Source organism: Carlito syrichta, unplaced genomic scaffold (genome assembly GCF_000164805.1).
Source record: "Carlito syrichta isolate Samal-C Ts95f unplaced genomic scaffold, Tarsius_syrichta-2.0.1 Scaffold303632, whole genome shotgun sequence".
Classification (NCBI taxonomy): Eukaryota; Metazoa; Chordata; class Mammalia; order Primates; family Tarsiidae; genus Carlito; species Carlito syrichta.
In genome coordinates this window covers 77,654-85,280 of record NW_007247728.1, presented here as the reverse complement: position 1 = coordinate 85,280, position 7,627 = coordinate 77,654, and positions in this window count along the sequence as shown.

Sequence of the window (7,627 nt, the reverse complement as noted above, 5' to 3'; positions counted from 1 at the left end):
GAAACAAAAGATCAGAATATCACATGTTCTCACTCATATAATGGACCTGAACATCCAATGTAATACTATAACAAAGTGACTGACGGTACTGGGAAACTATGGGGGGGGAGGGGGAGGGGATTAACAGTAGCAAATATCTGTCTGGGGCTGGGAAAACACCTCTTATCAACAGGGTGTCTGAATGAAACGTAATTGTACACCTAACCCTTAACTGTACCCCACAAAACTATAATAAAAATACTGATTAATTATTAAAAAAAAAAAAAAGAATCTAAAAAAAAAACCATTCGTTTTATTGGAACACAGCCTCTAACAACAATGGTGGCTAGTACGCTGACACCACAGGTTTCTAGAATATTTGCCTAATGGAGGAAGTTTGTACTACCAGGGGACTGCCCTCCCAAAAGTAATTTTGGATTTTTTCGTGCCCCACCCCACTTTTAATCTTTCTCTCAGCCATGCTAAACCAGACTGACAGCTCTTTGCCAGGGTGATGGTACACTTAGCAAAAGGAAATAATATGATGCTTTGGGTATTGCTGTATGCAGATGCCAAACTAACATGAATTCCAGGAAACCCAAAATGTCACCAGGCAGAATAGAGCTTTATAGAGGTCAGGTGATCAATGAAGTTTTAAGTTCTAAACATATGACAGTGGGCCCAGTTAGCCCCAAAGCTCATCCTCTGATTACTTTCCCAGTTCCAGAAAACTTAATTGGAATAACATATTCATCAACTGGGATATGGGAGCCAGCCCCCCAAAAGAGATTTAGAAGGTCCCTGGAAGGTGGGGCAGTGTCAGCGGATATTCTGGAGAAATAAGGAGAAAGAAAGAGACTGAACTCTGTCTAGTGCAGAAGCCGATTCTGTAGTAGGGATAGATATTGAAAGAAAGATGGAGGGATAGATATAAAGAGAAAGAAAGAAAGTGGACAACTGTTCAGTGAAATGAGCAGAAGCCATTTATTGGGACCAACCATGAGTCTTTTATCCCAGACTTTCACATGTTAAATCACAAGACATTCATGTGAGCACAAGGCCAGGTGGATGAGGCGCATCCACCCACCCACCAGGTGTTTCCTTAGGCATGAGGAAGGACAATCCCAATCAAATCACAAGACTTTTACGTTAACACAAAGCCAGGTAGGTGGGGGATGTCCCCCACCCACCAAGCATTTTCCCAAGCATGAGGAAAGACAATCCCAAAGTTATCTCACTGTTCCTCATGCTTGGTTTATATTCCTCAAAAGCAATATAACTGACTAAAATCCTAATACCTTTCTTATCTGTGCTAATTTTACCTGTACTATAAACAACTCTTAATTATGGCTTAAACCAGTTCCTAAAGAATGTGGCCCAGTCCAAAGTTTGTGCCGGGCCATTTCTTGTAACCCTAGATAACCATCTATACCATCTAATGCTGGAAACAGCCCTCTAAATGTATATACTAATTTTGCAAAGATATTTTTAAATCTTATAAAGAAGCTTGTACTATGTATAAGGCTCCCAAATGTGATCTGAGTTTGAACTGTGTTAAGTTTAAAGCTGAAACCACAGTCTGTGAGAAACAGGAACATTGGATCCCTAGAGTCAGCCATGCCTGTCATATTCTCAGAACTTCATGCTTAGATCATCAAAATCCCTGCCAGTGGGTAATGCTAAACAACAAAGAAAGGAGGAGAGAATGGGCCTTCAGCTCCTGAACCAGCCTGGTGATCTCAAGGTCCACAGCCCACCTAGATCCCTAACGCTCAGGCAGGCCTCCACCGCTGGCTCCCAACATCTCCCCCTTTTCTATTTTTTTAGCATGAACCCATGGAACTCGGTGTTAAGCTGAGAAATTCTTTCCTTCAGCACCTTGAAAATAATTAGAATTAGGCATAGCAACACAAGAATCACTGCTCCGCAAATTCCCACATTAATGAGTATAGACACCAATGACTTTTGGTTGATGAATGATGAGAAATTATTAGATATAGAAGTGGCCAATTCTGAGGACTGGAACTGTCTCTCATCGATATTTATGTCCTATATTTCTTGGTGTAATTTAGTAAGGTCTATACTCAAGTCCGAATGATTCCAAATTCCAAGGATATGATTTTTTATTTTGTCCCAAGTGTGGACAGATTTATTTACCTCTAAAGGAGTGAGGCAAATCCATTTAAACTCAGAGTGACACCGGAGAGCCAATTTTATCTTTAAAGTCACAAGCTTTTGTCCTACTGCTAAAACTGCCTCCTCCGAAGCATTAACTCTACTTTTTAACTTCAATCTATAAACTCCTGAGTAGCTAATGCAATAGAAACATTCCTAGATAACTGATCAGCAAGGGTTGCTGTGTGGATTTCCTTAGGTAGAGTTGCAGCTGAACTGTTACTGAAGTAGCAATAGCTATCAAAGCTGTAATTCCTAAAATTAAGGTGGCTAAAAACCATTTCTGTCTGGCTAATAAAGCATTAACCTCATACAATGTTTGCAAACCATATTCATCATACCAATGAGATGACAAATCCCTCATAAAAAGGCATTAGTTAAACAATTAGTTAAAATGCATTCAGTACAAGATATCTTATAAACATTATCACGGTAAATAATTTTAACAGTTTGATATTCATTCCAAACTAAAAACACATAAGAGGACTGTAAGCATGCCCTAATGTGATACTGTTGAGTTTGTCCAACAGGCCTAGACAGGCTGACTGGTTGATGGGCTGTGAGGGCTCTCCACAAATGAGGCTGAATGGCTTGTCTGATTCCAATTTTAAACGAAAATATTGGGGGTACCCATCCACTGGAGTGCCTTCTAGCTGTAGCAAGCATCGAGCCATTAAAATCCCAGTCACTAATATATAGTCTTTCACCAGGTACAGGATAGTCCACCTTACAGTTATAAGCACAGTCTCTCCATTTCGGGAAGTCAGCATCTCACCGGATGAGTCACCAGTTCTTTTCTGTATCATTGAAGGGGCAAGCAGGTATGCTGAGAGGAGATGAAGCTAGGGGTGGTTCCTCCAGGCATTAACATCTCCAGTCACCAACCATCCTTGATATTGTCCTGATAAGGGCTTTCTGTACTCAGAGACTTAAAGGTGGACATTAAGCAAGAAGTCTGGTAATTATTAAAAGCAGAATTATCATAAAAGCAAATAGGGTGGGAGTTGCAATGCCCTTCATAAGAAAAATTACAATTAGTAACATGTTTGACTTGAGCACAAAATAAAGCAGGCCCTCCCCTTTCCTGTAAGGAGAGCCTTCCATTTTATCAGAGGTTTTATACTTCCTTCTGGATTTCAATGTCTAGCCATAGCTGAATAGCCTGAAGAGTCCAAATTTAAATGATTAATAACAAATAAAGCGTGATTCAGGATGTGGTGAGGAGAGCTATACTTGAACTCCCCCTCTTGTAACTTAATTGATTTTTTAAAGTTTGGTGAACTCTTTCAACTATGGTTTTACCTTGTGGATTGTAGGGAATTTCTGTGGAATGAGAAGTATTAAATTAGGAGCAAAATTGCTGGAAAGATTTAGATGTATATACAGGACCATTGTTAGTTTTCAGTTGCTTTGGCATACCTAGCTGTGAAAAGCAAAAGAATAAATGTTGCGCCATGTCCTTGTAGGCTTCTCCAGTTTTTGCTGAAGCCAAAATAACATGAGAAAATGTATCCACAGTCACATGCAAATAAGACAATTTTCCAAATCTGGGAAAGTGAGTTACATCCATTTTTAAATCTGACGTGGCAACATGTAAATAAGGTCTAATCCAATTGATATCTCCCAACAGTTTTTGGAAATCATTTAAGGTCACCAAATGAACTTTTCGTAACTGCAAAGGTCGATGACTCACTGTTTGTGTGTTTAACACACGGCCAAGAAATGTGAAAGGAGGATTAGTTTGAATCTTTTCAGGAGAAATTTTCAAACCGTAGTCAGTGAGAGCAGTCACAGTTTCATTAAGGATCTCATGTAAAGACGCATGATTTTCGTGAGCCAGCAAAATGTCATCCATATAATGGATTAAATAGAGATTAGAATATTTGCTTCTAATACCTTGTAAGGCTGCATCCATATACATTTGGCACAAGGTGGGGCGGTTTTTCATATGTTGTGGCAGGACTTTCCATTGAAATCTTTAAAATGGTTGCTTTAAATTCTCAGAGAGTAAACTGAATGTAAATTGTTTACAATCCTCTGGGCTTAAAGGTATAGTAAATAAACAATTCTGTAAATCAATAACTATAATATTAAAGTTAACAGGTATAGCAATCCAGGCTGCAATGTTCCCGTGACCTCCATAGTAGCGTTAATAGCTCTTAAATCCTGTAAAAGTCTCCATTTACTAGATTTTTTCTTAATTACAAAAATAGGAGTGTTTCAAGGGCTAGTGGTTGCCATTCAAGAGGCTAGTGGGAGGCTCTATATGACCAGCCTCTAATTGTTGTTAAACTAGTTTTTTGACTGACTTAGCTTTTCTGAGGGCATGGGCCATTGTTCCACCCAAACCGTTTGTGTTTCCAGGCAATCAATCTTGAAAACAATGACCCCTAAGGTAAATTCGGGAATTTTCTTAGTTATTTTCTTAGTTATTTGGACAGGCTGTTTTTACCAAGTCCCTTAAAGGGGTCATAGCCCATCTACAGCATTTGTGCTGAGACTTTATCATTGGGGCTATACAAAAGCGTGCCCATTTGTGAAAGAATATCTCTTCCCCATAATGTAAAGGTGATAGATGAAATAACATATGGGCAAAAGGTCCCTGAAGTCTTAAAATCTGTGAGCTTTGGCTACTCAGGGTACTCGGCCAATGCCTATAAGTCCCAAAGGAGCCATACGAGTTGGCCACGAGGCAGGCCAATCCTTTCCAGCAATACAAGAAACATTGGCTCCTGTGTCTAACAAGCCTGTAATTTTGACTCCTTGTATAAATAAATCTTTTAGAGGTCTAGATTTAGTAATCTCCTGAACCCAAAAAGCAACATCGCTAGAGTCAAATCCAGAGTCACCTCTAGGTAGGTTAAAGTTTTACCTGCTTTGTGATAAGGCAAGAGCAGCAACTGGGCTATTCTCTGCAGTATTTTGCTAGGGGGAGCAACAAGCATCTGGATTTCTCCTGTGTAATCCAAATCCACCACTCCATAAATAATGGAAATTCCTTGCGAAGACAAGGAACTTCTGCCTAATATTATACCCACTATTCCTTCCGGGAGAGGGCCCTTTACTTCCATAGGAATTGGGGTCACTGGAACGTCCAGAGTTAATATTGTAGTGGTGGAGGAACACAAGTCCAGTCCTGTACTCCCTAGGGTGGCTCGGATGAGTTCTGCGATGGAGCAAAAGGAACGAATGGGTTCATGGCGGTGGCTGCGACCCTATTGTCATGTGGGGCCGGGGCTGGCCCCTCTGGAAGTTTTTCTGAGCCAGGGTGGCTTTCTGTTGATTTAAAGGAGTGCCATTTTTATGAAATTTAGATAGGCATTCTCTAACCCAATGAAAGCCTTTTTGGCATTTGGGACATAAGGTTTTTGGTCGAGTAGCCCCAGTAAGTGGTGACGGTATGCCGTGTAAGCCAGCCATACCTTGCTAGCTGGACAATCTCTGTTAATGTATCGGACTTGACCACAGTTAAAGCAAGACTGTAATGAGATATTCTTTTGCTTATTACTTATATACTTTTACTTATATTATTACATATTACTTATGTATTACTTATATTATTTATATTACTTATATACATTACTTATATTATTCATATATTGCTTATATATTGCTTATATACAGCTTATATATATTGCTTATATTACTTATATTACTTATTTTACTTATATTACTTACACATTACTTATATACTTTTGCTTATAGTACTTATTCATATTACTTATATATTTCTGCTTATTATAGCTTGAGCTCCCTGCATTCCTATAAGAAAAGGAAAAGTGTAACTAAGTTCTGGCTTTATTTCAGTATTCTCAACTTTTAGAGGAAAATCTTAGGAAGAGGTGCAGTAAGCTTAACGGGGCAGTTTCTACTAATGTGCCTGATTTGTCCACACACATAACATGATTACACTAAAACATTTTTCTGTTTACCTGCACCCTGCATACCTTGAGCGATCTGTGAAAAGGTTTCTCCCTTCAATGCTGTGGCCAAAGTCATCCCTTGCATAATAACTGAGCTTACGCCTGCGCATTGGCAGGTAAAATCAGTAACCCGTCCGGTTTTGCGTATGGGTCTAAGCAAAGCCTGACAAGTATTATTAGCATTTTCAAAAACCAGTTGTTTGATAAGAATTTCTGCTGCTTCTTTGTTAGTAATTACCCAATTAATAGCCATAGTGAGTCTGGAAACAAAGTCCTCATAACTTTCCTCAGCCTTTTGTTTTATATCAGATAAAGAAGAAGTCTGAGCAGTGTCTGCCAGTAATTTTTTCCATGCGATGACAGTACAGTGATTTATCTGAAGCAAAACATCTTTGGGTAGAGAAAATTTGATTAGCCATTTGGGTATACATACCAGTCCTGGAAAGCATATCGTGAGAAATAATGAATGACCCAGCAAGTCGATTTAAATTCTGGTCCATTTGAATTCTAACTTGATCCTCATACTCAGTTTTCCACAGCAAATAAGCACCTCCGGACAAACAGCTTTTGGTTAACTGCTGCCAATCTGCGAGAGTCATCCATCGAGAGGCAAATTGATCTAAAATAGTAATTGTATAAGGTGCAAGAGGACCATACTTTGAGCTTGCCTCCTGTAACTCTCTTACCAATTTATACGGCAAGGGTTCCCAGTGAGCTTGATCCTCTCCATCAGCACCGGGATAAAATTGTATCGGGAAACAAGCTGTGAAACTAAAATCTCCTTCTTTTTCTGCTTCAGCTTGTACTGCCTGCATACCAAGAGGAAAGACAGGAGCTGCAGGGACATTACCGGCATTATTAGGCAAAGTTTTTGGCTTTAGGACTTTAGCATTGAAAGAAGCAGCCTATAGGAGGGAAGGCTCAGGGTTGACTGTAAGAGCACTGATATGATACCTAGCAGTTTCTGCTTCAGGTTCAGCTTCATCCTGTGGAGATAATTTATCATTGTCATTATAATCAGGGGGAGCTGAGGCTGCAGCGAAAAGTTTCTTCATCATCATCGTTAGTGGCCTTTTAGGAAGCAAATTTCTCATAATCATGCTGTGGATTAAAAGCATTTGTAATTAACATTGTTACTGCACAAAATGTAGAAAACGAGCTAGATTAGAAGAAGAAGCTTTAGCTCCACGTTTAGACAAAGTATTCATAAAGATACTGATGAACATTTTACGTTCCTAGATTCGCTCTGGCCCATGATTAGGTCACAGCTCTGGCTTCACAAAAACTTGCTTACCCATCCTCTCTCTGCCTGTCTCTACAAAGGGGCCTGCAGCACCCTGGGTAAGATCCTAGCTGCCCTGAAACAAGAAAAAGACTTACCTTTCCAAGGGTCATTTATGGGTGCCATTTATGGGGGTCCAGCCCCCCAAAAGACATTTAGAGGGTCCCTGGAAGGTGGGACAGCGTTGGCGAATATTCTGGAGAAATAAGGAGAAAGAAAGAGACTGGACTCTGTCTAGTGCAGAAGCCAATTCTGTAGTAGGGATAGA